This window comes from Lissotriton helveticus, chromosome 6, assembly GCF_964261635.1.
Source record: "Lissotriton helveticus chromosome 6, aLisHel1.1, whole genome shotgun sequence".
Classification (NCBI taxonomy): domain Eukaryota; kingdom Metazoa; phylum Chordata; class Amphibia; order Caudata; family Salamandridae; genus Lissotriton; species Lissotriton helveticus.
Window position 1 is genome coordinate 1,580,529,210 of NC_136067.1, and position 26,344 is coordinate 1,580,555,553.

Consider the following 26,344-nt stretch of genomic DNA (forward strand, 5'->3'; position numbering starts at 1 on the left):
CAGTGATGTCATCAGTGATGTCACTGACCATGTCATGAATGATGTAATATGTGACATCATCAGCAGTGGATTGCGGGTGCGCGATATATAGTTAGTGCAACTAACTATATATGGAATTTCATTGGTTTTATGTCAATAAAATGTCCAGCTAACTATATATGGTCTCTAACCTATGGTTTTTTCAGTGAATTTTCAAGGTTTTGTAAATGCTAATTCCTAACTATATATGGTCTATAACCTATGGTTTTTTCAGTGAATTTTCAAGGTTTTGTAAATGCTAATTCCTAACTATATATGGTCTATAACCTATGGTTTTTTCAGTGAATTTCAATGGTTTTTTAATAGCAAATATCATAAGCTGTCGAATGTCAAGTACGTGGTAAGTAAAAACATTTTCGTGTTTATGCACACTGATCTGCTTTGAATGCTGCCCCCCACCCCTCATTTCTATTAGGAGTACTCTCTCTTTGCAGATAGTGAAGGGTAGTTAACGCAGCCCTTTGCCCCCTTTGTAATCCGTCGTGCCTGCTTCTCTCTCCATTTGATTGATTGTTCTCTTTGGTTCATTCTCTATTTACAAACAAGCACAGAGTCGCAATACTCTGTTTAGTCTTTGCAGATAGCGAAAAACCGTGTAAAAAAACAAAAGGAATCGAGCAAAATCAGTAGGCCACTAATGGGATCTCTTTTTGACCTCGCTAAAATAGAAACATTAGGAACAACCTGTTGAAAATAGCAATGCGTATGTACATAAGCGGCGTTCATTTGTGTTCACAGTACCCCTTGTTGATTGTTTGAATCGAGCATTGAATTGTTCGAAGTTGGTTCTCTTAAGGATCTTCTCTGCCTGCAAACGAGGAAGAATAGGAATATTCTCTCTCCCTTTGCAGATAGTGAAGGGTAGGTAACGCAAGCCTTTAACACGTCGTACCTATTTCATTCCTCATTGATTGATTGATTGTCCGAACATTGACTGTTTGGGAATTAGTTCTTTTTGGAGGTATTCCCTGTTTGCAAATAAACGTAGGAAAATCTTTGCAAGTAGTGAAAGGGTACGTAATGCGGACCTTTCTCCCCCGTTGTAATCTGTCATGCCTATCTACTCCCCACTGATTGATGCACCTGTTTCACCCGGACCATTTACTAGACATACGTCATCTGGCCCGACCAGAGAGCACCCCTAGTGAAAAGGACATATGCAATAATAACGAAGTGATCACTGTATCCTGTTAACAGAAACTTTAGCATGAAACAACCTGGAAAGAAAAGAATAGGAAAACGAAAATCAGTAGGCCACTGATGAACATGAACTTTTATTAAACAACGAACAAAGAAACGATAACATAACGTAATGATAAAACCTGTTAATGTCCTAGAAACAAGAAAACGTTAAAATATGCCATTGGTGAGAGACCAGAAAAACAGTAAGAGAAACCAAATCACCCCTCGCTGTCCCACCGCCTGCCACGCCAAAAAAATCGATAGACTAGGGAAAATGCAAGTCAGTAGAACATCCGCCCCCACTCTGGAAACTTCCAAGGTGGAGCAGGGTTCCGGCTACGCCCAGCCGGGAGCAGCCCATATAAGGCAGGTCCTGCTGCCACGCCTCGGCCAGGAGATCCTAACGTAGGGTGTAGCCGGAGGAGAGGCCGAGACCAGCGGGACCCGGCCAGGGGATTGCCTTTACAACGCTGAACAGTTGCAGGGGGGGGGGAGGAATGTCTCCTCGACCCTCCCCTCTCTCTCCCAGTCCGGCCGCGGTGGCCCTTGAGAGTTGCAGGTAGTCCCGCCACATGCTCTTCCGGTCCGGCCACCAACGGTCGGGGGGCCGAGGCCGACGGGATCCGGCTGCAGCCGATAAACCAAGAAACCCGTTCATGGGGCCAGAGCCAGGGGCGTCCGGCCGACATCTACCGGAAGCCCGGCCCGAAGACTGACGGGACACTTCTTCTTTCTTGTATAATTGCTGCAACAACCCTGGGGGGGGATGTCTTGCACATGCCTCCGACCCCCCCCCCTCGTCCTCATCGCCTGGTCCGGCCATAACAAATATCAAGCGAGACGCCGTGGGGTGCACTGGGAGGGAGAGACGGTGCGAACAGGCCTCTCCCGCCTCCCCAGTGGAGGCTTCCCAGCTGCACCCTCAGCGCTCCAGGCGCCCGGAAAAGAGTTCTTCCACTGTGGCCATGCTGCAACGTCTCGCCCGGCAGGGTGGAGCCCGTCCGCTCATTTGACCCCGCGATCGCCAGTAGCTACCGAACTCTCAAAATGGCGGTCGACCTGGCAAGAGCGGGCCCAGCATAAAGAAATGGCCCGGTCACTGGTTGACTCCACCACCGTAGTCCTCCACGACCTTGAAGATTCTAGAGGAGCCGCGGGAGTCTCCGACCCCCGATGGGGAATGACTGCCATGATCACCCGTGGAGTGACGAAACTGTATTCGCGGGACGTCGGCGCCAGCCTCACTTTGAATTACTAGAATCCTGCAGACCTCACTTCCGGTAAAAGCACAGTGTGACCCGGTAGGAAAAATTGTTGCACCCCCTCCCCTTTTTGACTGATAGTTCAAACCACCGATCCTTTCCTTTGCCCTTTTAACGGAACTTTGGACTGCCTCCCCCTCTTTTACATTTTCTAGAGAAAACAAAACATTAACCACTACATTAGCATAGCAGTTGACACCAGAACTGTTTTCAAATTGAAAACCAACAACATCTTCAACAGAATCCTTTTTGTTTCTGCTGTGACCCTGCTACAGCACAGGCATTGTCCCCAGCAGTAATTCTGCAATGCCGGTAAGAATAGCTGTGGTGCCTACTGGACTCACTCACCCCCGCGGCGCCCCACGCCTTTATGTGCTGGGCGGCAACTTGCTAGACATCACTTTAGTGCCATCTAGATTTCAGCGCGTTCTGCTGCCTTGGAACTATTCGCACAACAGACCGCTACTGACAAGAATATTTCATTATTGGTGCTGTCAATTTCAATAAATCTATTGGATAATTCAAAAGAAATTGCCACGGTCTCTTCGTTGTTTAAATGTTTTTACTGTTTTTGTTTTGTTGTATATATTTATATGTTATTAAAGTTTTATATTCCTACTACTTTGTTGGAGTGCTATATATTTTTAATGTGAGACATAATTGTAAAAACTTTGATGTACAAAGAGTCATTCCTGGAATCTTCCGCTTCAGGCTCGATCCCCTCCCCAATCACAATACAGGATAGTTTTCAGATAGTAGGAACACGTGTGGTGTGACGGATCTCATCGGGTGTGGGCCTTGATCTACTATAACTCCTTTGAAGAGGGGTGATTCTTTACAGCTGAGGCCATAAACTACATCTGCAGGGCTAGCTGATAGCCTGGACAATCGGACACAGAGGAAGAGGAGTGTCAGAGGGTGCGGTAGTGAATAGGGCGAAAGGGAGGTGTCGGGCGGGCACAGAGTGTGATTCTCAGGGAAGAGCAGCGCAGATGGGGGGAGGTTTATTGCCCATGCATAAGACAGAGAGCGGGGGTGACCAGTGCCTGGGGAAGATGCTTGCGAGGGTGAGGAGCCATGCTACGAATCGACAGCGTGCAGAGAGTGGGTCTGGTCAAGACATCTAAAATGGCTGCCGTGCACGACAAAAGTGTGGCATTTCAAAAAAGGCAAGATGGCGCAGACAATGTTTTTCAACACTTCCTCATTTCCTTCGAATCGAACGTTAACAGACGTTGGGGCATATTACCAAAGTTAAGCGATATTTATCGCTAACGATGCTTACCAACGAATTTTTTACCGCTAAGCATCGTCAGAAATTATCAAAGATAAACCTTGCTATTATCAAGGTTTATCACAAATGCGATAATAAACGGCCGCAATGCATGAATATCGCTAAAAACTCAGCGATATTCATACATTACCGAGCTAATGCTCTTAGCCATGTTATCCACCTCCCATTGGATAACATGGCTAAGAACTGCTCAGGGCAGGTGTTACTTTTTGGAGATATTCGCGCTTAGCGCGAATATCTCCAAAAGTTGGTAATAGGAGATAGATATCTTGCATGTTGTAATGCAAGTTATTGTGGTATATGGAACTCATACCATAATCTCTCAGGAAAGCAGAAACTGATCCTTTTGGGACCGCCTAAAAAGGCCTAGGGGGTGAGGAGTACTCTACTTTGCCCCCTTTTCACGTTCCGAACTATTTTATTTTACTCTCTTCTGTAATTACACAAAATAGCACCGATAAGATGCATCGGAGACACACAGTGAGAGAAAGGAGGCCGGAGATGAAGAAGAGATGTCAAATACACATTGGAGATAATATAGTGGCAGAAGGGAAGTAAATATGAGTAAACTTACCATGTAACATAAAAATGTTTCACTCTATACTATAAGTCTCATTTTATACTACAATCACTTCGCTACAACCTCATAAATTAAAAATAAAAATGAATTTATCCAGTCTGTATTTTTCAAATTATCTTCAAGTGTACAACATAGTTCCCCTTACAAATTAACAACTCACCTTTTCAAAAGTAGGAAAAGTGTTAGTACTGTGTAAATCAAACACCAGAAATTCACCACCAAAAATTCCTCACAAATGTACCTCAGACAGTAGTATCACAAAATGGCTGTGGTTTCCTCTCATTTGACATATATACATAACCAATTAACTTTCATCACACACAAATACAAAACCAAAGTAACATTTTAATTGGTTCTAAATTTCAACACTTTCAAATGTGTTTTCCCCATGCAATTTTCCATAGGACATTTACATACGTCTACAGCCTGAATGGCTGAACGGAATTACACCAAACTTGGCAAAATGGTACATCAAACCTAAGAGGTCAGGAAGGATCTACTATGCCCCCTTATGGTCATTTCCCCCTTCGCTTTGGCCTCCTCTTGTCTCTCAATCCTACCGAGAGACAAGATGGCGGCCGCTACGGACTGTTTGGAATGTTGACAGACGCCGGAGAACCAATCAGCTTCGCAAAGCTCCGTAACGCGAAAAGTACGCGAAGCGGAGCGCTGTTACAGATATATATCTTTTTTTGAACGTTAATTTCTCAAAATCCACTGGAGCACATATATTGAGACCTAGCAAAGGCACATCGGGCTACCAGTCCCTAATATTTTACCAAGTTTCGTGCAAATCCATTCAGCCGTTCGATTATTATTATTATTTTTTTTTTTTGCCCCGCGGGGCCCTTTTAAAACCTCCACATCAAACCTAGGGGGTCAGCGAGGATCTACTATTCCCCCTTATGGTCATTTGCCCCTTCGCTTTCGCCTCCTCTTGTCTCTCGATCCTACCGAGAGACAAGATGGCGGCCGCTACGGACTATTTGGAATGTTGACAGACGCCGGAGAACCAATCAGCTTCGCTTCACAAAGCTCCGTTGCGCGAAAAGTCCGCGTCCTGGGCCGCTGCCCAGTCCGCTGTTACAGATATATATCTTTTTTTAAACGTTAATTTCTCAAAATCCACTGCAGCACATATATTGAGACCTACAAAAGGCACATCGGGCTACCAGTCCCTACAATTTTGCCAAGTTTCGTGCAAATCCATTCAGCCGTTCGGGCTAAAAGTGAGGCCAACCGCCCTATGGAAATTAACATGGGAAAAACGCGTTTTGGGACCCCCCCTTTTTTCTCGGCCCCCCCTTGACGAACACCCCCAAAATTTTCAGGGGCTGCTCAGAAACAAAATGTGCCATTTCCCTGAAAATGTCAGCCAATTCCGTCCACAAACGCCAAAGTTATTAGACATAGAATTTTCAAAAAACCCATAGAGAAAAAATCCTAACTATATATACCTACTGGCGACCGCCAGTAGGTAATATATATATATATAACATATATATATATATATATATTTTACCTACTGGCGGTTGCCAGTAGGTAGTTATAGTTAGGATTGGGTACCATAGGAAATCCGCAACATTCTATTGGGAATAACTCTGGCGCCGGTTGAGGAATTTGCGTGTAATTTTCAAAAATTTTGGCCAGCTCCGCTCTGCTCCTTCCCTGAAAGTTTCGGGGGGATTCGTGGAGTGGGGGCTGAGAAAAAAGGGGGGTCCCAAAACATGTTTTCCCCATGTTAATTTCCATAGGACGGTCTGACGAGTCTACAGCCCGAACCGCTGAACGGAATTACGCCAAACTTGGCAAAATTGTAGGGACTGGTACGCAGATGTGCCTTTGCTATGTTTGCTGAAAATTGCTCCAGTGGTTTTTATGAAAATTAGCTTCAAAAACACATATATATCTATAAGCACTCTCCTGGCGCTCACAGGTGCGCGTACCGGGGAGCGCACCCGGCGCGCTACGGGAGTGCGCGAGCGGAAAGCTGATTGGCTGTTGGGTGTCTGTCAACATTCTAAACAGTCCGGGGAGTCCGCCATCTTGTGTCTCGGTAGAATCGAGACACAAGAGGTGAAAAAGAAAGGGGGAAATTATTAATAGGGGGCAGAGTAGACACCCCCTGACGCCCTAGGTTTTCTAAGGAGGGTCTAGAAGGACCGTGAAAAGAAAAAAACCTTTTTTTTTTTTTTTTTTTCGCGGGGTAAGCGCTGGGTGCCTTCCCATGTGCGCGCTACGGTATGCGCACCCTGAGCGCACCACGGGGAAAAACAGTGTAAAAAAATAGAGTAAAAAAATAAAGTAGAGTGTTTAGAGGAAAGTGATGCATTGCTGGAGTGTGTCACAAAAATGATGCAACTCCCGCAATGCATCCTTTCACATGGGGCCAGTCCCATGTGAAAAGGTCTGCGTCAGTCTTACGCCTGCTGTGAGGCAGGCGCAAGATTTAGACGCAACAGCTTCGTAAAAGTGACGCAGTGAAATCTCATAGATTTCACTGCGTCACTTCTACGACCCTTCCTTATGTCAATACGCCCCCTTTGCATACATTACAGCGGGCGCAGGTATAATGTGGTGCAGGGGTTTACAAAGTGACGCATCTACCTAGATGCATCACTTTGTAAATATGACTCAACAAGGTGCATTTTTTACACCACTGGTGCGTCACAGAAAGTGACGCACCGGTGGCGTAAAAGTTACGCATGGCCTCATAAATGAGGCCTTCAGTCTTCTACTCATGCGTCATATTTAATGTATGACGCATTATGTCGCAAGGAGTTACAGATACGTCAGTATTTTTGACGTATCTGTAAGCGCAAAAGTGATGCATTGCTGGAGTGTGTCACAAAAGTGACGCAACTCCAGCAATGCATCCTTTCACATGGGGCCAGCCCCATGTGAAAGTGCCTGCGTCAGTCTTATGCCTGCTGTGAGGCAGGTGCAAGATTTTGACGCAATGGTGTCCTAAAAGTGACGCAGTGAAATCTCATAGATTTCACTGCGTCACTTCTACGACCTTTTCTTGCGTCACTACGCCCCCTTTGCATACATTACACCTGGCGCAGGTATAATGTGGCGCAGGGGTTTACAAAGTGACGCATCTACCTAGATGCGTCACTTTGTAAATATAACTCAACAAGGTGCATTTTTTACAGCACTGGTGCGTCACAAAAAGTGACGCACCGGCGGCGTAAAAGTGACGCATGGCCTCATTGAGGCCTTCAGTCTTCTACTCTTACTTTTTCTTTCATTTTCTCTGTTTCTTCACTGCCTTACTCACCTTGTCTCACACTCCATTGTCTTTATCCAGTCTGTATCTCCACTCTTTCCTAAACATCACTGCTCTTTTCTTACCCTTCCACACCACCGTTCTTTTACTACATTTTCTTCACTTATCAACATTCCCCATGTTCACTCTCCTTCTCCTCACTCTACTTCCCCACACTCACCTTCTTTCAGTCCCCCTACTTCACTTTCCTTCCCCTCTCGTCCCTTTCTTTGCTTTCTCACTCATTTTCCTCTCCTCTCTCACTGCTCTCCACTTCAGTTACTCTTTTTAATTTTTTTAAGAATACAGCTCTTTGATGAGAATTGGAGGTAGTTCTGAAAATAACTTTTTTTTTCTTCTTTTTTCCTTTTTTTGAAGAAAAACAAAAACAGGGAATGGGAAACTGCTCAACAGGAGCAAAAAAAAAAATCAAAATTAGGACTGGGTCGGCAGCGGTGGTTCTCTATTGCTCGAACCATGAACATAACACTTTGTTCCCCATAACAAAGTAGCTGATCCCATTGTCTGCATTTAATTACGGCTTCATTAAAAGCAGGCTGTATATTAATGATCAGCTCTTCTGGTCGCCCCCTCACCGATGTAGTTGGTCCTCCGGTTGAAGTAGAGGCACCATCCCTGGGAGCCTCTCGTGCCAGAGCCCTGACACTCTCCCGGGCATAGTTCTGGGGATGCCTTCTCTGCACGTGGCGAATCATGGTAGAATTACCAAAACTGTACTTCCTTGTGGGGTCTCCTCTGGAAAGCACAGTATGGCAGATCTTACACTCCACCTTTGGAGCATTTACTTTCTTACGTCCCTCAGGTACATCAAAAAATGTCCAGATAAAATGCTCCTTAACTCTAGGCTGAGGAACCTCTTCATCTATAAATCCCTCTGTGTCATCACCGCTGCTGGATGCTCTGGCAGCCATGATAATCCAACAAAGATTCAAGAGCAAAAAGACAGGTCTTGCAGTCACAAAAGTGAAAGAAGAAGTGAAGGAAATGGGTGGGGATTTCATTCTTTGTAAAAAAAACTGTTAGCAACCAATGAAAAGAGTTATTTTAAGGTCACATGACTTGACGTGCTTACGCTGCGCGCACCGGAGCGCTTCCGGGGGCGCTTACGCGGCGCAAACGTATGCGCTTCCGGGGGCGCTTACGCGGTGCGCCTGAGTGATGTTTTGATAGCTTTACGGAAATGCTAAATCATTTTCATTTCGTAAATCAAAAATACTGCTTTTATAAGTATGGTACTAAATGACTTGCATTATTATTTACTTTTCATACATATTTTTTTTACGAACGCAGATTTAGGGCTCTCGGTGCGCTCTCGGGAGAGCTTACCAGTGTGCGCACCCTGAGCGCACCAGGAATTTATTTATTTTTTAAATATATACATTGAACAAATATTTTTTTTTTTTAAAACATATATATTTAATTGTTGTAAAAAACAGCTAATAAAAAAAATCGTAGGTTACAAAGTCGATATACATAGGAATTAGCTTTTAAAAAAACTATGAAATTCACTGAAAAAAACACCGGTTTCACAAACGTTATAGTTAGGAATTCGTTTTTAAAAAACCTTTGAAATTCACTAAAATAACCATAGGTTTCACAATCGTTATAGTTAGGAATTAGCATTTAAAAAACCTTTGAAATTCACTGAAAAAACCATAGGTTTCACACTCGTTATAGTTAGGAATTAGCATTTAAAAAACCTTTCAAATTCACTGAAAAAACCATAGGTTTCACACCAGTTATAGTTAGCTGAACATTTTACTCATAGAAAACCATTGAGATTCCCACGTTATAGTTAGTTGGACTCACTATAACTCGCGCGCCCACAATCCACTGCTGATGATGTCACATATTACATCATTCATGACATGGTCAGTGACATCACTGATGACATCACTGATGACATCTCAAATGACATCACTGATGACATCATCCATGTGATAATACGATGCGCCTCCTCACACTCTAATCTAACCTTTGATACACCCAGTGTTAAATACAAACTACCATTCCTGAAATTATTGACACACCAATACCCGTAACTACATACGCACTCACTGATTCCTAGGTCTACACACACATCCACTCATTCACACATACAGTCACTCATCAATAGAACACTATCATATCCACTCATACACCTATACAGACACTCACACGCTGACACTCATCCACAAAGTTACTCACACACCTAGTCAGTTATGCAAAGAATCAATCACACTCCCATTTCCTCAACTACACAGTTATACACACTAAACCTTACTTATTCAAACATATACTAACACATACTTACTCTCTTTTACAATCACCGATACAAGTACACATTGATCCATACAGTCACTTACGCAATCACAGGCTCCCATGTTTAGTCATTTATATATGCCAACTCTCACATGCACTGTGTTTTACATATGCACTTACTTGAACATGGAGCACTGAGGTAGCTATTCACTCACCAACACACCCATGCAGACAGTCAACCACCCATACAGCTCTTTCCACATGCACTGTTGAACACATATACCAAGTGAATCAACTGCTCACACATATATGCACAGAGTCACACACCTCCTAGCCACCCACACACACACTCACCCTCACATACAAATACTTGGACAACCAATCAATAACCCATATAGCCACTCATATAGCTACTGATCAACACATGCAGCAGCTTACACAACAACAGACAGTTTAGTCAATAACCCATGCATTCAGTAAGACACATGTAATCTCCCACTCATACAGTCAGTCTTACACCTACTAAATCCATTATCCAAACACTCATACATACACTCATTCTACAATATGTTAAACACATTTTTAATTTTGAATTTTCAGAAACACACATTTAATGGATGAGGTCATCAGTGATGTCATTTGAGATGTCATCAGTGATGTCATTTGAGATGTCATCAGTGATGTCATCAGTGATGTCACTGACCATGTCATGAATGATGTAATATGTGACATCATCAGCAGTGGATTGCGGGCGAGCGAGTTATAGTGAGTCCAACTAACTATAACGTGGGAATTTCAATGGTTTTGTATGAGTAAAATGTTCAGCTAACTATAACTGGTGTGAAACCTATGGTTTTTTCAGTAAAGATATATATATATATATATATATGATCAAGCTCCGTCCGCGGAGCGAAACGCGTCAGGGAGGACACTTGCTCTGACACTTTTTGCAAAATAAATATGCACTGCTGGCACTTTGTTTAGTGTGATGGCTTGTCTGGTGATTTAACATCTAAACATCTAAATATCTGGAGAGGAGGTCTGCGCCTGCTTAAACCGCTGCCAGAGGCGGTTGGGATCTTTTGTTTCGTTTTTTGTTTTTGATCATTATAATATTTATTGTTGTGTTAATTGTACTGGGAATACTAAATTGTAGTACTTTCACATGTTATAGTTTAATACATTTTATATTTATTGTAGCTAGAGTACTAAATCTTATTTTTGCGTGATATAAAGATTTTTTTTATTGCGTATGGGATGACCCTGCGCAAAAAGGCCAAGTCCAACATATATGTATGTTCATATGTATATATGGTGCACAGACATAATATCGACTCCAAAATATCGACTGGAAAGAATATCGAGTTTTAAATATCGTTTGGAGAAAATATCGACTAGATAGAATATCGACAGTCAAAATATCGTTTTTAAGGTAAGTGAAGTAATATCGACTGTAAATAATATAGACAGTGAAAATATCCAAGTATATAATCTAGATAGTAAAAAATATAGTTTTTTAAATAATATTTAATTATTTATAGTGTTTTTATGTTATAATATATGTGAAAAGTGTCATTTTTTTTATAATTATTTTTAATTAATAATTTTTTTTAATTATTGTGTAATTTTATTCTGTAGCGGGTTGTGGGTTTATAGGGGAATAGGGTGGGAAGTAATTTAATTATAATAAATTAAATATGTAAATGTATTAATTGGTAGTAATAATTAATTAATTGGTAATTAAATAATATATGTTAATTATTTACAATTTAATTGGTAATTAATTTAATTTAATTGATTAATTGCTAATTATGTAAATTAAAATAATGTATTTTCTGTAGCGGGTTGTGGGTTTATAGGGGAATAGGGTGGGAAGTAATTTAATTATAATTAATTAAATATGTAAATTTAATAATTGGTAGTAATATTTAAATATTTGTTAATTAAAAAATATTTTTTAATTAATTAAAATGTAATTGGTAATTACTTTAATTTAATTGATTAATTGCTAATTATGTTAAATTAAAGGGGTATTTTTAGGGTTCAGGGTCAGTTTTCAGTTTTTGGGCAAAGGGGTATTTTTAGGGTTCAGGGTCAGTTTTCAGTTTTTGGGCAAAGGGGTATTTTTAGGGTTCAGGGTCAGTTTTCAGTTTTTGGGCAAAGGGGTATTTTTAGGGTTCAGGGTCAGTTTTCAGTTTTTGGGCAAAGGGGTATTTTTAGGGTTCAGGGTCAGTTTTCAGTTTTTGGGTAAAGGGGTATTTTTAGGGTTCAGGGTCAGTTTTCAGTTTTTGGGTAAAGGGGTATTTTTAGGGTTCAGGGTCAGTTTTCAGTTTTTGGGTAAAGGGGTATTTTTAGGGTTCAGGGTCAGTTTTGGGTTTTTGGGGTACATATACAATATTGCCTATTATTTAATTAAATTGTGTTACTATATATATATGTTTTAAGAAATATGATGAAAAAAAAATTATTTTTTTACTTTCATTAATTATTTAATTATTAAAAGTTATTTTAAGTATTGTTAATTATATTTTAGTAATTCATTTTTTATATTAATGTAATTAAACATTGTTTTTAGTAAAGTCGATATTTTTTACAACGATATTTTTGTAAACGATATTTTGTACTCGATATTTTTGTACTTACCTGTTTGTAGATAGAAACTCGATATTTTGACTGTCGATATTTTCTCAACGATATTTTGGGTAGTCGATATTCTTTCAGTCGATATTCTTTCAGTGATCCGTATATATATATATATATATATATATATCCATCCACAGGTTGCTCAAACGCTTGAAGCGCCCACTCGACGTTATGTTTTCACCTTTCTTCAATCAGCAAACAGCAGCATATATCGGCGCAGAGTACAAGCAATGTTTTCTTGGTGCCTATTTGCCGACGCGTTTCAGGAAATGTTCCCCTCTTCAAAGGCAGGCACTGAAAGGGCGTAACAGCTACTTGACATCTCATGCTCGTTTTCAATGTTTATGAAGCCCCGCCCTTGGGCGTGTACGCTGCTTAGCATCTTGGTTCTTGTATGCTTTTAAATACAAATTTTCGTAGTTGTAGCTGTTTATGGCATATTCCAAATTAAAGTACCTTCGGGTTGCGTGTTTCAAACTGCACTGTATTTGCTGCTTTTCTTGTGCCTACTAATCAGGTAACGTCGTTCCTTTTGGCGTTTACAACTTCAGACACCGGTCCCGCACCGTCAGCAGGGGGGCTGCTTCGTGGCCATGAGCGGGCCACTACACATCCATCCATAGGTTGCTCAAACGCTTGAAGCGCCCACTCGGCGTTATGTTTTCACCTTTCTTTAATCAGCAAACAGCAGCATATATCGGCGCAGAGTACAAGCAATGTTTTCTTGGTGCCTATTTGCCGACGCGTTTCAGGAAATGTTCCCTTCTTCAAAGGCAGGCACTGAAAGGGCGTAACAGCTACTTGACATCTCATGCTCGTTTTCAATGTTTATGAAGCCCCGCCCTTGGGCGTGTACGCTGCTTAGCATCTTGGTTCTTGTATGCTTTTAAATAAAACTTTTCGTAGTTGTAGCTGTTTATGGCATCTTCCAAATTAAAGTACCTTCGGGTTGCGTGTTTCAAACGGCACCGTATTTGCTGCTTTTCTTGTGCCTACTAATCAGGTAACGTCGTTCCTTTTGGTGTTTACAACTTCAGACACCGGTCCCGCACCATCAGCAGGGGGGCTGCTTCGTGGCCATGAGCGGGCCACACATCCATCCATAGGTTGCCTCAAACGCTTGAAGCGCCTACTCGACGTTATGTTTTCACCTTTCTTTAATCAGCAAACAGCAGCATATATCGGCGCAGAGTACAAGCAATGTTTTCTTGGTGCCTATTTGCCGACGCGTTTCAGGAAATGTTCCCTTCTTCAAAGGCAGGCAATAAAGGGCGTAACAGCTACTTGACATCTTCCAAATTTTCTTTAGCAATACGGTGCAGTTTGACACGAAGGTACTTTAATTTGGAAGATGCCATAAACAGCTACAACTACGAATAGTTTTATTTAAAAGCATACAAGAACCAAGATGCTAAGCAGCGTACATGCCCAAGGGTGGGGCTTCATAAACATTGAAAACGAGCATGAGATGTCAAGTAGCTGTTACGCCCTTTCAGTGCCTGCCTGTGAAGAAGGGAACATTTCCTGAAACGCGTCGGCAAATAGTCACCAAGAAAACATTGCTTGTACTCTGCGCCGATATATGCTGCTGTTTGCTGATTAAAGAAAGGTGAAAACATAACGTCGAGTGGGCGCTTCAAGCGTTTGAGCAACCTATGGATGGATATATATATATATATATATATATATATATATATATACATGTGAACATACATATATGTTGGACTTGGCCTTTTTGCGCAGGGTCATCCCATACGCAATAAAAAAATCTTTATATCACGCAAAAATAAGATTTAGTACTCTAGCTACAATAAATATAAAATGTATTAAACTATAACATGTGAAAGTACTACAATTTAGTATTCCCAGTACAATTAACACAACAATAAATATGACATCACTGATGACATCACTGATGACATCTCAAATGACATCACTGATGACATCATCCATGTGATAATACGATGCGCCTCCTCACACTCTAATCTAACCTTTGATACACCCAGTGTTAAATACAAACTACCATTCCTGAAATTATTGACACACCAATACCCGTAACTACATACGCACTCACTGATTCCTAGGTCTACACACACATCCACTCATTCACACATACAGTCACTTATCAATAGAACACTATCATATCCACTCATACACCTATACAGACACTCACACGCTGACACTCATCCACAAAGTTACTCACACACCTAGTCAGTTATGCAAAGAATCAATCACACTCCCATTTCCTCAACTACACAGTTATACACACTAAACCTTACTTATTCAAACATATACTAACACATACTTACTCTCTTTTACAATCACCGATACAAGTACACATTGATCCATACAGTCACTTACGCAATCACAGGCTGTTTGCTGATTAAAGAAAGGTGAAAACATAACGTCGAGTGGGCGCTTCAAGCGTTTGAGCAACCTATGGATGGATATATATATATATATATATATATATACATGTGAACATACATATATGTTGGACTTGGCCTTTTTGCGCAGGGTCATCCCATACGCAATAAAAAAATCTTTATATCACGCAAAAATAAGATTTAGTACTCTAGCTACAATAAATATAAAATGTATTAAACTATAACATGTGAAAGTACTACAATTTAGTATTCCCAGTACAATTAACACAACAATAAATATTATAATGATCAAAAACTAAAAACGTAATATTCCCACTCACGTCAGTACAACCGTAGGGAAAGTGTTAGATTGCAGAGGGGTAACAATTACCATTTCCACTTCAGTCAGTACAACAGTAGGGAAAGCGTGTGATTTGCTGAGGGTGAAAAATGTAACATTGCCACTCCAGTCAGTGCAACTGTAGGGAAAGTGTTGGATTGTGGAGGGCAAAAATGTAATATTCCCACTCCAGTCAATGCAACTGTAGGGAAAGTGTTGTACTGCAGAGACGTACATTTTACTATTCCCATTCCAGTGAGTGCAACAGTAGGGAAAGTGTTGGATTGTGGAGGGGTACAATTTACTATTCCCACTCCAGTCAGTGCCACAGTAGGAACATTTTGGATTGTGGAGGGGTAAAATGTACTATTACAACTCCAGTCAGTGCACCAGTAGGGAAAGTGTGTAGATTGCAGAGGGGCAATTTTTTTTATTCCCACTCCAGTCAGTGCAACTGTAGGGAAAGTGTTGGATTGTGGAGGGCAAACATTTAATATTCCCACTCTAGTCAATGCAATTGTAGGGAAAGTGTTGGATTGCGGAGGGGTAAAATGTGCCATTCCCACTCCAGTCAGTGCAAACCTAGGGAAGGTGCTGGATTGCAGAGGGGTAAAATTTAGTATTCCCACTCCAGTCAGTGAAAAAATAGGGAAAGTCTTGGATTGCGGGAGTGTAAAATTTACTACTCCCACTCCAGTCAGTGCAACAAAAAAAAAAGTAAAATATCGAAAACAAAATGAAAATAATTTTAAAGGACGCAATACATAAAAAATATGTTTAATACGAAATAGAATTATATTTATTATCAAAAATGTAAAGTTAATTTACTTTCCACCCCATACCCCTACACAACCCACAACCCACATATACATTTAAAAAGATTTATTTGTACAAGTAACATAATTATTTATCAATTAAATAAATATGAATTATAAAAATCTAAATCAAAATTCATTAAAATTAATTAACATCCCACCCTTTACCCAGAAAATCTCCACAAACCCCAACTTAAAATTAAACTGAAAAACAAGTAATAATACTATTAAATTAATTCATTGACAAATACATAATTATTAGTATTTCACAAGTAATTAAAAAACAAATTAAAATAGTTTACTCCCCACCATTTACCCCTATAAACCCCACAACCCACACCTACAACATTAATTACACAATTAACACAATTATTTCTTAAATAATGTATTATTAATTAACAACTAATTATTAATAAACTAAAAATAAATTACTTCTCACCCTTTACCCCATACACTCCTCAACCCACACCTACAACAATGATTTACACAATTAATATAATTGATTATTAATAATTCATCTTAATTAAAAACTAATTATTAATATATTAAAATAAATTACTTCCCACCCTTTATCCCTATAAGTCCACAACCCACACCTACAAAAATGTATTACACAAATAACATAATGAATTATCAATTAATTAATTATTGTTAACACCTAATTATTAATACATTAAAAATAAATTAATTCCCAACCTTTACCCATATAACCCCACAACCCACACCCAAATACAATAATAGAAAATACACAATTAACATAATTAATTAATTATTATTAACAATTATTTATAAATACATAAAAAATAAATTACTTCCTACCTTTTACCCCAATAATCCCACCATCCTCACCTAAAAACAATACAATATTACACAATTAGAATAATTATCATTTCATTAATTATCATTAATTAACAACTAATTATTAGTACATTTAAAAAAAATTACTTCCCACCCTATACCCCTATAAACCCACAACCTGTTACAGAACTAAAAAAAAACAAAATGTAATTAATTCCATTTCATAACTACTACAAATGTAACTAATATAGTAAGAAACTTAAACAATAATTAAACAAAAAAATAATGTCATGTACATTTAAAATGTGTACTAAAAAACATAATATTTAAAAACGATATTTTGAACAACTATATTTTTGTGAGTGATATTAATGACTTCTATATTTTTAAAATCGATATACCTTAGCTTCAAATCGATATTTTTGACAACTATATTCTTGAACTCGATATTTCCATTCCACGATTTTTTTCACTCAATATTATTGTAGTTCGAATTGTTTTACTTGCTGTTCTGTCTAATCACCCTCTGGAAGATGGGCCAAATTGTTTCTTGTCTACAATTTTCTCTCTGACCAGGTCCCCAATCTCTGGGACCCAGGCAAGTCTTGCCGATACCGTTTTTCACTTCTCCAGTGGCGGTGCATTTTACGATGTTAAATTGTAAAGTTTGGTATTCTTTGAGGTCCTGTAAAACATCCAAACAATCATTGATGTCAAACGGGATTTCACCCGCCCCCGTCTGACACTGTCCAGGTTTGTTACCCACATCCTCACCCCAAACAGGAGTTCATAAGGTGGACGACCCCCTAGAGATTTTCTTGGCATGTTGTTAAGTGCTCTCTGGACTCCATACAGGTGATTAACCCAATGGCCACCCGAACCTAATACCCTTGCTGTTAAGGATTGCTTTAAGTCACGGTTTTTCCTTTCAAGTACTGAATTTCCCTCAGGATGATAGCGGGCAGAGTACTGCAACCCCACACCGAAACTTCCCATGGCTTATTTGTAAGCCTGAGAGCTAAACCTGGTCGGACTGTAGTGTGCCAATTGCGTACGTGTCGATAAAGACTCGCACATTCTTTATAACAGTTCGAGCATTAGCCAAGCACTAGGGCCTAACCCACAGGAATCCGGAGCATGAATCTATTGCTACCAAGATGTACTTGTAAGCCCGTCTGAGTGGAACGGGCACAGTGATCCAAATATACACACGCAAGAGGTTTGTCTGAGATCAATAAAGGTGTTTGTGGGGAACGTGCTACGTTGGAGCCCTTCATTTGCTGGCAGATGACGCATTTGAGGACAAAGTCCTTGGACTGTTTAGTAAGACCTTGCCATCAATACCGCTGCTTTAGTAGTAAAACTGTAGCAGTGATCCCTGCATGTGCTGAACCCAGACCCTGTGTGCAGCTACTATCAATCCCAATCTGTCATCAGTGTTAGGAATTACTCTACCCTCCACTTCAGGAATATAAGCTTACGGAATGTACTTGAGTGGAAAGCCTTTTGGCAGGGCTGAGCTGCTGCGCATGGCATTGACAGCTATCATATTTGTTCCTTTTATTCTTGTACTGGAGCAAGTCATTGCAGCAATGGCACCAGTGCGTAATGTTGCTTTGGCGGCTTCATCCACCATTGAATTCCCTTCAACGTGAACGACAACACATTGATGACTCAATGAATGAATAACATGAGCCCCCAGCAGGCCTTCTTCCAGCTTTGCCACTTGCTCCCAAAGCATATTGTGCTTTATTGTGCAACCTTTGAAATCCCTTGATCCATTCTGGGTTCAATTGTGTAAATATTCGTCATAGGAATGGACACATTAAAACTATGAGTGCGGGAAATTCACGATCCATTTTTTGTAGTGCCAGTATCAGAGCTTTTAGTTCCATCAGCTGATCCGTACAGTCTCCTAAAGACTGAGTGTGTGTTTTCCCTGGAAGGAACCTTCCATCCTGCATGCGCCCTTTTCCAATTGCCCATGCCACAAATATTATTTTTTCATTCCTAAGGCAGGCTGGGCAGATCCATCAGTATAAATGATACATTTGTAACGATCTAGAGGCATTATGTCATTCGGCAGAGGATATTATTCTTCATACTGCAGGAATGCTTGTGTTCGTAATGTAGAATCAAATCTGAAATCTACATCTGTTGCAGTGAGAGTTAGCCTATTGAATCCAATGTGGAAATAATGCTTTAGCATTTGGGATGCTTGCCTTTGTAACTGCCTCTATTGTCAGTACCGGGGTAACAGCAATTATGCATTTTCCCTGCACTAGTGCTCTCTCTCTCACTACAGCGGTCTGTATCGCTGTAAATATTTTTTCAGTTGGTGCAAAACGCATTTCTGCGTGTGTGTACAAATGTGATTTATATGCTATATGGATTGTATCACCTTCATTGAACGTGATATATGTTTACCCAGTTGGACCAGCGACTACACGGATCATCTGGTTATTTGTGTTAACACGCGTATGTAAATGTTTGGAAGCTATCATGTCAGCTTGTACAGAACGTAGGATATCTGTATGTTCCTGTGTCCAATGATGCACTACAAAATCAGGACTAATTAAGTCATAGAAAGTTTTCACTTTCTGCATAACCCAAAATGTATGTCCTGCCAAACTTTGAAATTCCTAAAATTGAATGCAGTCTTTTTAGAGTCATTGGAGCAGTGCACATTTTTCTAAAAATTGTGCCATCAGGCTTTTGCCTTGACGACATTTCATACCCTAAAAATAGGACATTGAGGTGGGCAATTTTTGATTTTTGGAAATTACATTTATATCCCAGGTGGGCGAACTCAGGAATTATGTTGTTTACCCTAGACAAGTGTTCCATTAATTCATCGTCCATCAGATAGATGTCATCTACATAGGACAATGCCTGCTCATCAAAATGTTGAAGTAACTCTGTCACCCTGGCTGAAAACAACCTGGGGCTATTCTTATATCCCTGGGGTAATTGTCTAAATTGGTGTTGAGAGCCTAGCGCAGATAATGCTGTCAAATATCTGCTCCCAGGCACTATATTTTGGCAGAAAAATCCATTTGAGATGTCTAGTGTTGTTTTGTATTTTTTCCTCACAATGTTATTCATTAGTGCAACACAATGTGCATTTTGTACTGCAAATGTGCATGTGGATGCGTTTTAATGTCTCTAATCTTAGACCAGACAATATGAATTATGGTTTCATTACAGGAAACAAGGAATTATTCCTAGGTGAGATGCAATTCTCAATCACACCCTGATACTCAAGTTGATCTAAGATCTCCCTGGCTTGTTTCTTAGCTCATGCTTTATTGGGTAATGTCTCTGTGGTTGAGGAATTGATTTTAATGGGACCTTGTAATGAAGTGACTCATCATCCCACCAACTTGATTGCTGTAAAGTGCAGGAGCTAACACTAAGACCCACTCCTGCGCTTATGAATTTTTAACTGATTTTGGGGCAAGTTCGGAGAAAGCAGGTAAAATAACTTCTCCCATTGGGCAATCCATTAAATACTCAGGTGGCCAATTCTTTTTGGCCAAAAGAATATCGTAATCATATTTTATTTTTTTTATTTAATTTTATTTAGTGCATTTTTATAAAGCATGGACATTACACGAAGGTGTCAGAGCAATGTACAATAGAACCAGTTATGTTACAAGAGAAAAGTGTTACACAATAGAACATTACAAAGATAAACCGGAGACTTAAAAAGAAGGGTACACAAACATAAAATTCAACACAGCACGCAAGGGCGAGGAATGTACAAGAAAAAATAAAAATCTACAATTAGGAGCGAACTTCCTAGAGGGGCCTGAGAATGGAAGTATTAGTTCTGAAAGTGTCTTTGGAAGAGAAGAGATCTGAGTTCAGCTTTGAAGATCCGGGTAGAGGAGGTGGCACAGAGCAATGGGGGAAGCAAGTTCCAGGTTCTCACTGCATTGCCTGAGGATTGTGCCATCGATCTTTCCCTTTTGAAGGAGGGAGGCTCAAGCAGAAATGTTTCCGCATTGCGAGAAGGTCAAGAGCCTCTGGACAATTTCAATTAATTTGCCAGGTAACGAGGAGATGACGTGTGCTAGGCTTTATGTGTGATGCAGGCAGTTTTGTAAATAGATCTTGCCCCGATCGGAAGCCATCGAAGAGAGGACAGAGTAGGAGGGATGAGGTCACTTTGTTCAGACCCTGAAATGAAGCAAGCTGCTGAATGGAGGATGGATTTGAGCGGGTAGAGGTGGGATTTGGGTAGGCCCATCAGAAGAGAATTGCAATAATCCTGTCTAGAGAGTACCAGGGATTGTAGAAAGGTTTTTAAGTCTTTCTCCGTGAAGAACCGACGGATCCCCACAGAAGGCGCAACTGGTAACGTGCGTTTTTAGCAATAGAGTTGATGTGGGAGATTAGGTTGAGTGTCAAGAATCATAGGTCAGGTTCTCCCAATAGAGACTCTTTTGTTTATCTTCTTGTTTAATGATGTAGTCTGAAGTATGATGTGTCTCCCTCTTTGGCTTGACTCATTCTTCGTTTCTGTACTCTGACCGTCTGCCTCTCTCCGAATGCTTTTTGAATGTCTCCTGAAAGAACAAGATGAACATGCATCAGTATCCTGATACTTGTCAGGTTTCCTAATATTGTCATGGTTTCTCTGATTATATTTTCTTTCGGTGTGTTCCTGTTGAAGAGACCCACCCTGTGATTATGTTTATTTTTGTTTCTTTTTTTGTTTAATATTCCATTTCTTCTTTGAAGAATCGGGTGCTTGCTTGGAGTTATCCTTTTCAGACTTGCGCTTAACTATTTGGTTCCCAGGTCTGGCTCCCAGATTATCTCTATCAAGCGTAGCATATGTATCTTTGATAATCTTAGGCAATTCTCGCTCCTGCTGTACTGGAATGAATACCCTCAGGCGTGGCGTATAGCCAGTGCTGCTCATTCCCCTTTTATGTTACTCAACATAACAGCTGATACCTGGGCAAAATTGCCCATCAGTTTCATCCCCAGATCAAAGGCAGGCTCTGCCCCGTACTCGTTCTGAATCTGTTTCAGTACATCTGGTATGACAGCTATTGAATCGGTACCATGTCTCCTGGTATATACAGCAGCGAATATTGTACCCCAAGTGACACAATCATCTATCGGGGAAGCCATCCCCATTGGCAAGCAAATTGTCATTATTCTGTAATTTTCCTGTGGACCCGTATGGGGAAAAACTGCTTCAAGCTGTGCTGTTTCTGTGCTATCCAGAACGGGATTTGCTCCCAGCAGGTGGGAACCTTTCCCCTAATGGCATTTAATGTTTGTGGGCTAACACCTGCAGTAGCCATTTGTGGTTGTCTAGCCTGAGTAGCCCGTGAAGGTTGGACTGTAAATGTTTCGCAATAAGTAAAGTGTATGATTTCTGTAAATTTTTACTAAATCTCTGTAGAGTGTATGCATTCCTGCTGCTGAAAAAAGCAACATTGTCTAGGTGCTGTGAATATGAAGCTAAAACGGGCCAAATCGCTCCTTCTCTGCTGAGCGGACCGAGTCTCACGTGTTCTGTGGTATGGGGAAGGGCGCCTTTAAACCAATTAATGCACTCTTGGTACGTTCCCGGGACTTGTAAGTCTATGTATGGGGAATACTCATCGGGTGGTTCAACTTCAATGTATTTGTGAAACAACCATGTGTATGTACACCCAAGAGTAGAATACCTCTGTTCTAAATGCTTTGTGTACCTCTACCATGAAGGTAAAATCTCCACCCGTCGTCGGGAGGCCATATGGTAATAATTTCATGGTAACTGCCTGTCTGTGCAATTTTCTGAAATATTTAGTCCAGCTATCTGCTCTTCAAAATCGCCAGCATGTTTGGTCATTGTCACAGCAGTAGTATCTAGCTAAAATTTATAGAGATGGTATGCACGATGTGGGAACCTCTAATACTCCAAGCTTGATTTAACCAAGGGCCAATACAAAGTGTATACCTACTCAAGTGAGAGGGATTTGTTTCACTTCCTACTATGGATGTCTATGGTTAAAATGTGAGTATGGGTCTCTGAGAAAGCACAACAGAAATATGCAGATTTCACTATTAAATAAGACCCCAACCAACTTTGGCAGTGTCATTTTGTGTAGTTCCTATTAATCCATAGGATCTGTGCATTGTTTGGACAACAATAAACTAAGGGCTTAGTGCCAAGACTGATTCATAGACACCCCTTTAGGATATGTTGGCCTAGAGACAAGCTAGCTCAAAGTGCTACCGTAAATCCCCCTAACCTATCAGGAAACGAATGGTTTTCTGGCAACTACTGAGCGTGACAAAAATTACCCCTCGGGGATCGTGGAAACAGTACAGAACTTTTTGCTCAGTCACTAGTGCTCATTTATTCTGAGAGAATTATACAGATAATACACAGTGTGTAATTTTCAATAATATTTATTGAACCAACGTTATTCTTGCATAAAATATGTGTTTTGCAATGATTAGTAGACAGAAGCAGATACACGTGATTACAAGCAGCAAAAGCGTATATAGCAGATAGAGTTCTACCATGGTGATAAAACAATGTTTATATGCAGACATATAAAACAAGGAAGTAATCTAACATAATTCTTCTATGAGAACCATACTCTAAGTGTACCTAGAGTGTGTGTAAATGTAGAGCCAAGAATACCCACAAGAGAAATTCCAACCCCATTACCTGATGGGATAGAGTGAAGGACCCGGACTTGGTCACAAACTGGACACCCCTCACGAGATGTCAGACCGCTGCATGGTGATTTCTCAGCATTCAAGGAACGTCTATCGAGATGCTCATCATTTATAACAGAAAGCAGCCTTGCAATGTGCACATAGATTAGTGATGTTATGGATATGTAGATAGCCCTGTCGTCCCGTGGATGCAGATTGTGATGACATTAGTACGTAGTGCGAAATGAGACCTTGTTTGTGATGTTCAGGGTGTTGTGATAATGTTGTGAGAAGCTACTTGTAAAAACAAATTTACTTTCAGAGAAACTAATACAACATTGTCGTGCATGCAAATATGTGCAAAAGGTCCCAGCTGAAAATGTTATTTGTTATGTTATGTTATGTTATTGATATTTTTAATGCGCACAGATGCTCCAGCGAAGGAGCGTCCTGGCGCAGGGAAAGGTGGACATAACACAACACTAAAAACCAGAAACAAAGAAGAAACAGGAGTAATTAAAGCAAAAAGTTAAAACAAAAAGGTTTTCAGAGCCCTACGAAATGTTAGTAGATCATCTAAGAGGCGAATTTCTAAGGGAAGCGCGTTCCAGAGAGTCGCGGGCTCTCACTCGAAAGGAGCGTCCGCCCATCCGGCTGAGTCTGAAACATGGGACGACCACTAGGGATTGACCAAGAGATCTGAGTGGACGAGTTGGAACATAGAGAGAGACCAGTTTATTAAGTATCTCTGGTGCCGACTTTTGTAGAATTTTAAAGACCAGGCTAAGAGCCTTAAAATGGATTCTATTTTTGATCGGAAGCCAGTGCAAGGACCGAAGAGTATTAGAGGTGGGACAGGTCCGAGGCAAACCGACCATCGCCCTCGCCGCTGCATTCTGTACCCGTTGTAGACGAAGAATCTCAGCTTGGTTTGCGCCTAGAAGGAGAGAACTAGCATAGTCCAACCGGGAGATAATCATCGCTTGGATGACCAGCTGTCTTGTCGGGGCGTCAAATAATTTAAGCACCGGTCTTAACCCGCGGAGGACACCAAAACAGCCTGCCGCCACTCTCTTGGTATGGGTCACAAAGCTTAATGTGTGGTCAAGCCACACTCCCAGATTCCTAAGTTCCAAGACTGGTGTAGGGGCCGGCCCCAGCTCAGGTGGCCACCAACTGTCCCCCCAGCGGTCCGCATCTCTTCCAACGATCATCACCTCCGTTTTTTTCGCGTTCCGCTGGAGACTGTTGTTATTCATCCAGCTGGCCACCTCTCTCAGCCCGTTTCGGAACCTGGGGGCATCCTGCTCGGCATCCCCGCTGATCGTTACCGCTAGCTGAGTGTCGTCGGCATAAGAGACCATGGTTAGGCCCCACTGCCTGGCGACCTCAGCCAGCGGCTGCACGTACAGATTGAAGAGCGTGGGACTCAGCGAGGAGCCCTGTGGAACCCCCAGGTCCAAAGGATGGTACTTGGACTGAAAAGGAGGGGTGGCAACGCAGAAGGACGATCACTGAGGAAGGAGCGGAACCATTGCAGAGCCGAGCCACAGATGCCAATGTCCTCTAGACGGTGTAGAAGGATGCGATGGGACACGGTGTCAAAGGCAGCGCTAAGATCTAATAAAATAAGCGCTGCCGTTTGACCTGCATCCAACACAATCCGCAGGTGTTCAACCATTGCCAGAAGGGCCGTCTCCGTGCTGTGACCAGCACGGAACCCATTCTGCATGGGATTGAGGACATTGGCTCGGGTCATATGCTCCGCGAGGGCCAGATTTACATGGGCCTCCATAACTTTGGCCGGCCAGGGAAGCAAAGAGATAGGGCGGTAGTTTTCTGGTTTTAAAGGATCCAAAGATGGTTTTTTTAGGATCGGGGAAACCACCGCTTGATTCCACTTGGCGGGAACAAGGCCCGAGGTCAGGGAGAGATTAATCAGTGAGCACACTATCGTGCGCCCCTGGAAAGCAACATCCCTGAAAAGGGCAGATCTAAGCGGGTCTGCCGGCGAGCCGGATTTGACTCGCTGTGCCCACTTGGCAAACTCCTCGTCGGAGAGAATGGGGAGAGAGTGCAGCGACGGACAGCTACTGGAACCCCTCGAGGGGGTCACGGGTAGTGTCAAACTTGGAAACGACTGGTAGATGTTCTTAACTTTGTCCAAGAAAAAAGCGGCTAAGGTTTCACAGTGGGAAATGGAGCTATCCACCTGCGGGGCAGCTCTCTTTGCCATCAGATCTTTTATAGTTTTAAAGATGGTCTTGGAAGGATTGAGGCTGCTACGGAATTCTGCCGCATAGAACGCCGCCCGGGTTCTGCATATGGCTCGGTGGTAGAGCTTAACAGAAGCCAGATATGCAGTTTTTTTGACGGCGTCATACGTCTTGCGCCACTCCCTTTCTGCCCGTCTACAGGAAGCCTTCAAGGCGCGGAGAGCACTATCATACCAAGGGCTAGCCTGCCGGGAACTGGATTTACTGGAGATGATAGGTACCAGGGCGTCAAGCGCCTTAGTAATCCAGTTACAAAACAGGTCATAGCCCGAGGTAGCATTAAGCTGGGGGCCTTAGGGGTCGTCAGCCATGATGTGGTGAAGGTCCTCTAGCCTAAGCTTGTTCCAGTGGCGCCGAGGAATCCACTTAGAAGGTGGAATAGTAGGGGTAACAGGAAGGGGTAGCCAGACGGACACCAAAAAGTGGTCAGTCCATGCCACAGGAGAGACTGCCGCAATTTGGACATCCGTTAAGTTCGTAAAAAACGGATCCAAAGTGTGACCAGCCGAGTGTGTAGGTTGGGAGACCAGTTGGGTCAACTGCA